Source organism: Myotis davidii, unplaced genomic scaffold, assembly GCF_000327345.1.
Source record: "Myotis davidii unplaced genomic scaffold, ASM32734v1 scaffold482, whole genome shotgun sequence".
Classification (NCBI taxonomy): Eukaryota; Metazoa; Chordata; class Mammalia; order Chiroptera; family Vespertilionidae; genus Myotis; species Myotis davidii.
In genome coordinates, this window is record NW_006293550.1 from 1005967 (window position 1) to 1011260 (window position 5294).

Here is a 5294-nt window from a genome sequence, read left to right on the forward strand (position 1 = left end):
AAGACGTTTTATCTTGGTAACTGCAGACAGTAAAGGTGTTCGAACAGGCCTTCGGCTTCCATATCCCATACGATGCAGTATATGGCTAATTTGCCTACAAACATCAGGTGGTCATAATAGTCTGGCCACTCACGTTCAAATATATCCCACATTCAAAGGCTGTTAAATCGCATTGTTTACCCATATCTTCAGGAAAAAAATCATTTCTAACGTGCTTCCCTATTTATAATGGTCTGGCCCTCTAGCAACTTCAGCATGAAATTATATAGCTAATTTGCCCACAAACGTCAGGTGGTCATAATAATCTGGCCACTCAGTGTACATTAGCCATCTTTACTTTTCAGGTACTTATCACAACATTGACAAATAGTTGGCACATGTGTGTTTTTTAAAACCTGAACAGTAAATACTAAAATGCCAGAATGACCTACTACATTGTTATTTTTATTGGTAGAGAATTGTCATTAATGGAAATATCCATGTAATGATGGGCAAAAATAAAATTATCCATTCTTTTTCTTTATAACAAAGGAGGACAGTATACATAGTTTATAAGTAATTGGGTCAATTTGGTCCTTTATTCAAGTTAATTGTCTTGAGTAAAAATGCCTCTATGTTTTAGGCAAAACTCAGAAAAATATTTCTATGTCTTTCCCTGAGGAGGGCATTCTTGTTAATTTGAAGACAACAGTGTTTATTTCTCAGAATACAAATCTTTTCTCTTTATTCTGCTTCACGGCAAGTTTAACATCACATTGGCCATATTAGAAAAGTAGTTTAAAACTGTAGAATCCAGTTGTTGGGATTGAGCTCACATCATTGTGTTTTGTAGATGTATTTTTCACTTTTAAGCAGAACAAGTACCAAAGTTTGTTAAAAGAATGGTGGCTTTAGTTATACTGAAATATATATATATACTGTACTAAATTATATATATCTGTATAATACTATACTAAATTATAGGCTTATTATACTATTATACTATGGTTAAAGATGAGGTTCAACTTGTGACCACTGGGAGTCACTGTGTAGCTGTCACAGCTGAGGAGGCTCCCACACCATCCACATCAGCTTCCTGGGCTATAGGGGAGATAGCACACTCATCTCTTTCCCCCAGCCACTGGTGTTTATCCATTTGCCAACTGGTAGTTATTAAGTGCCCACAGAGAGCTGGGTGCTGTGTTAAATTAAGCAACACAGTGAGAACAAGCTGTTTGTGTGGCTAGCCATGTTTTCCTGCCCCACCCCCACACCAGGAAGAGCTCTTCAAACCTCCCTATGATTTATCAGTTTCATTTATTTATTATTACTTATATACATTTTTTTTTGAGATGTTCTCTTTCTTACCAGGGGTCCTTGACAGAGAGGTTTATATCTTTATTTGTAACTGCTTATCCCACTGGCTAGTGGTATGTAGTAGTAAGTAGATCCTTCTTACATATTTGAGTGACTGGATGCTACTTCAGTTATTTTCTTATGTCCTTTTGAATTTGCTGTTATTCCTTCTTGACTGCACTACTACCTAGTTATTGACACCTACCCTGCATTACTCTCTGCTCATTAAGCTCTAATGTTTTTGCAATAATGAAATGGTTATTGGTGAAGTTTTCTCTCATGTGTATTGTTGTTCCTCCTTCATTCTGCTGTAACATTTGAGAGGTCTTTTTTTATACCACATAAAAATTAATGACATTAGCTATCAATGGCAGTATTAACAGTTTCATTTTTGTAAATGGGGACAACAATAAACAATATATATGATAAGTTATGTGGCATTGGAGAACAGCATTAGTTACTAGAAAGAATACTAAATTCACATTAGAATTTCGTATTTTTCACCAATGAACTCCTTCAATATGGAGAAATTATATTAACTCTCACTATTTCCCTTTCTCCATTTACAAAATCCATGTGACTTTTGTTAAATGCATTTGGAGGCTAGGTGACGTACTGAGTTGAGGGTTGTACAAAGTTGAATTCAGTTGTGGGTGGAAGCTGGAAATAACATAAAACAAACTGGATCAAAAAAGAGGACATATGTAATACTTTGAACAGTAAAGATAAATTAAAAAACAATAACAAAACAAAATGAACTTTAAAGGTGACACTTAAGTGTCAAGTAAGTGGAAGAAACCATAGGAATTTAGATCTGTGAATGATTCCATTTAGATTCGATCTGTCAAGATTGGCTTCATAAAATTGGATTTTGCCTTTGGCTTTGAAGTCTTGAGACAATCCTTTCCCTGGATTGGAGAGTAGAGGATGTTTTTGGGAGAGATGTTCAGGTATGTCTTGACAGTAATGACGAAAATATATGTCTAGAGGAGAGCATGCCTAGGAAAAAGTAGGAAAAACTATTAAAAAGGTAGAGAATCCATTTTGTGAAGTACCTTGAGAATATTTCTCATCCTGAATTTTGGGACCATAATGGATCATGCTTAAAACTGGGTCTGGAGGTTAACTCCTCATTTTATATCCTACTCTTCTTGCTAGATCAACTGGATAGTCTATTTGAGTATTACTGGAGTTACTGTATCCAGTAATTCTTTTTCCCTGACACTGGTTATTACTAAGAATATAAGTTGGAGGATCTCTGCTTTCTTGGAGAGAAGGTGACATTTCATCCAAAGAAATTTTGCCTTTTCACATGGCGACTTCTGGGATATATTAGGCCCAAAGGTGACTCAGTGTTTGGGCACCTGATTTGTTACAAAAAGAGCATAGAGCTCCAGGCCATATCATGGATTTTCAGTTTTCCCTTTTGCTTCCATTAAAAAAGAAATTATCCGGGAAAACTTTCTGCCAGACTAAGAGCCACAGATGCTGGGCTTGTATGATAAAATACTGAGGCCCTTAAGGATAAATTGGTGTCAGAAAAGTTGCTTGAGTTAATTATATTTGTATTTTAAAATGTTTTAATCATTTGATAAATAGAAAATGTGTGCTTAGGGTATAATTAATAACATAATTTTATTCCTATTCTAGTCACCTTTTTCTTACCTTCTATTTGCCATGCTATGTGTAAGGACTGCCAATTAAGAGGAACAATCCTTTATTCCCATAATTGAGAACCAACCTTTATTCCCATAAATGCATAAAGATTTCTGTTCCTGTTAATGCCAATAGATTTTTAGTCCCATTAAGGGAAATGGATCTTTATTTTCATGAATGTTGTAGAATGAGATGGCTGGAACCTCACAGGTAATAAAGACCAGACAAGCTGATTAAATGAAGAAACCATAAAGAAAACAATTAATTTATGATAATGATTTTTTGTTTGTCCAAAAAAAATTCTCTATAATTAATTTTTCTCTCATGGGAGTGATAGAGAAGAAATTTATTTAAAAAATGTGTCTGTGTTTCTGATTTTAGGCTATGAATTTTATTATTTTATAAGATTACCTCATAAAGTAAGATTGCCCTGAACTCTCACTTAACTATAAAGCACATTGTTAAAGCTACAAAGGTTGATCAATCACAATTTTTCACATAGCAGCTAGAAGAAGTAAATAGACTTCTTGATACAAAAACACCTGACTTTACATTTGAAGATCAGGCAAGAGACTGTGTTAATCGTATATCTACCCAAGGCTTGAAATATGATTGGGAAAAAAAAAATCTCAACAGGAATATAACATTAAACTCAATAGATATTACTATAGATTTTAATTGTCTTTATTTTTGGAAATAATATAAACAAATTTATTGTAGTAAATGGTTCCCTAAATAATTGTGCACAAATTTATTTTCAAAAATTAATTATTATGTAAGTAAAAATAGTTTCCTATTAAAAAATTACAGGGATTTTTTTGGTGATTAACCTTTTTAATGTTGCAAATAATCTTTACATATATAAAATGTAAACTATACTTAGTAAGCCTGAGTTTTTATTGGCCAAGTATGCAATTCCTTCTATTTGGAATTAATAAAAGACACGCCTATAGTTTCTTTAAAATGACAACAGGAGCATGCTCACTGGTGAGCTTAACCTAAAGCATCGAGCTGAGAGAACAGAATGTGTCTGTAGGCCATTAAAACAATCAAACTTAAACAGTTTGGCCCTGGCCAGGTGGCTCAGTTGGTTGGGGCATTGCTCTGTACACCAAAATGGTTGCAGGTTCTGTTCCCAGTCGGGGCACATAACTAGTTGTGGGTTTGGTTACTGGTTGGCCACTTACAGGAGACAACCAATTAATGTTTTTCTCTCTGTGTCTGTCTGTCTGTCTGTCTGTCTCTCTCTCTCTCTCCTCCTTCATCCCTCTCTAAAATCAATGAAAGCATATTCTTAGGTGAGGAATAAAAAAAATGAAACAGAAGTTTGGTGATTCGTAAAGATATTTATTTTTAAATAAACACATTTAATTATTTACAGGAGTTTTCTCTTAAAGTAAAAATTTTGAGCCGAGCCTGTGTGGTTCAGTGGCTGAACATTGGCCTGTGAACCAGGTTCAATTCCCCGTCAGAGCACATGCCCGGGTTGCGGGCTCAATCCCTAGTGGGAGGCGTGTGGGAGGTAGTTGATCAGTGATTCTTTTCATCATTGATGTTTCTATTCTCTCTCCCTCTCCCTTCCTCTCTGAAATCAATACAAATATTAAAAAATTTTTTGAATGGTGTGAGGCTGAGGTTCTATAAGTACAATTATAAATTACAATACAAAAAAGTCAGATGGACAGGTAAGATAAATCCATGAAGTTATTGGACTGAGTTTTAAAAAATGATTGGAAAAATACCTAAAGTATTTTAATTTCTATTCTTTCAAAATCACTTCTTGAACATGGAGTATTATTTATATTTTTGTTTTTAATCTGCCTCTTCCAAACATGCATCTGTCATCATGGTGGAGTGGTAAATCTCATAATATTAAAGACAAAATTAAATGAACAAAGCATTGGTAAATGTAAACGGAGCTCATATATTACCTTTGGTCTTGGAGCAGAAAGAAAAAGTTATTTAACACATAAATGGATACTTGTCCCTAAGTAATCCTTAGACAATAGAGAATGGTAATTTTAGGTCATGTCTCTTTGAGAATATAAAGGGATTTCCTTTTTTTAAAAAGAAAAAAAGGAATCTTGTATAGAGTAGTGAAAAACCAGATTAGAATGCTTTAGAAAAGGAAACTAGGAAAGAGGGAATTAGAAAGAACCTTAGAAATTATCTAAGGACCAGTACATCTCCCTCGTACATTGATGGGGAAACTGAGCCACAGAAAGAAATAAGCATGGGTTTATTGACTTTTTTTCTTCTAACTCTTTATTATAAAAATGTTTTTAACATGGATAAAAATGAAA

General features: G+C 34.1%; 1 long non-coding RNA gene across 1 annotated transcript in view; it reads left to right on the forward strand.

Moving 5' to 3' along the window:
• LOC107183682 overlaps positions 1–4955 on the forward strand; it is a 25349-nt gene extending 20394 nt beyond the window's left edge. The window contains exon 3 of the long non-coding RNA XR_001514473.1: positions 4944–4955. This is a non-coding gene — a long non-coding RNA (uncharacterized LOC107183682). The remainder of the gene's footprint in view (positions 1–4943) is intronic.
• The last annotated feature ends 339 nt before the right edge of the window (positions 4956–5294 follow it).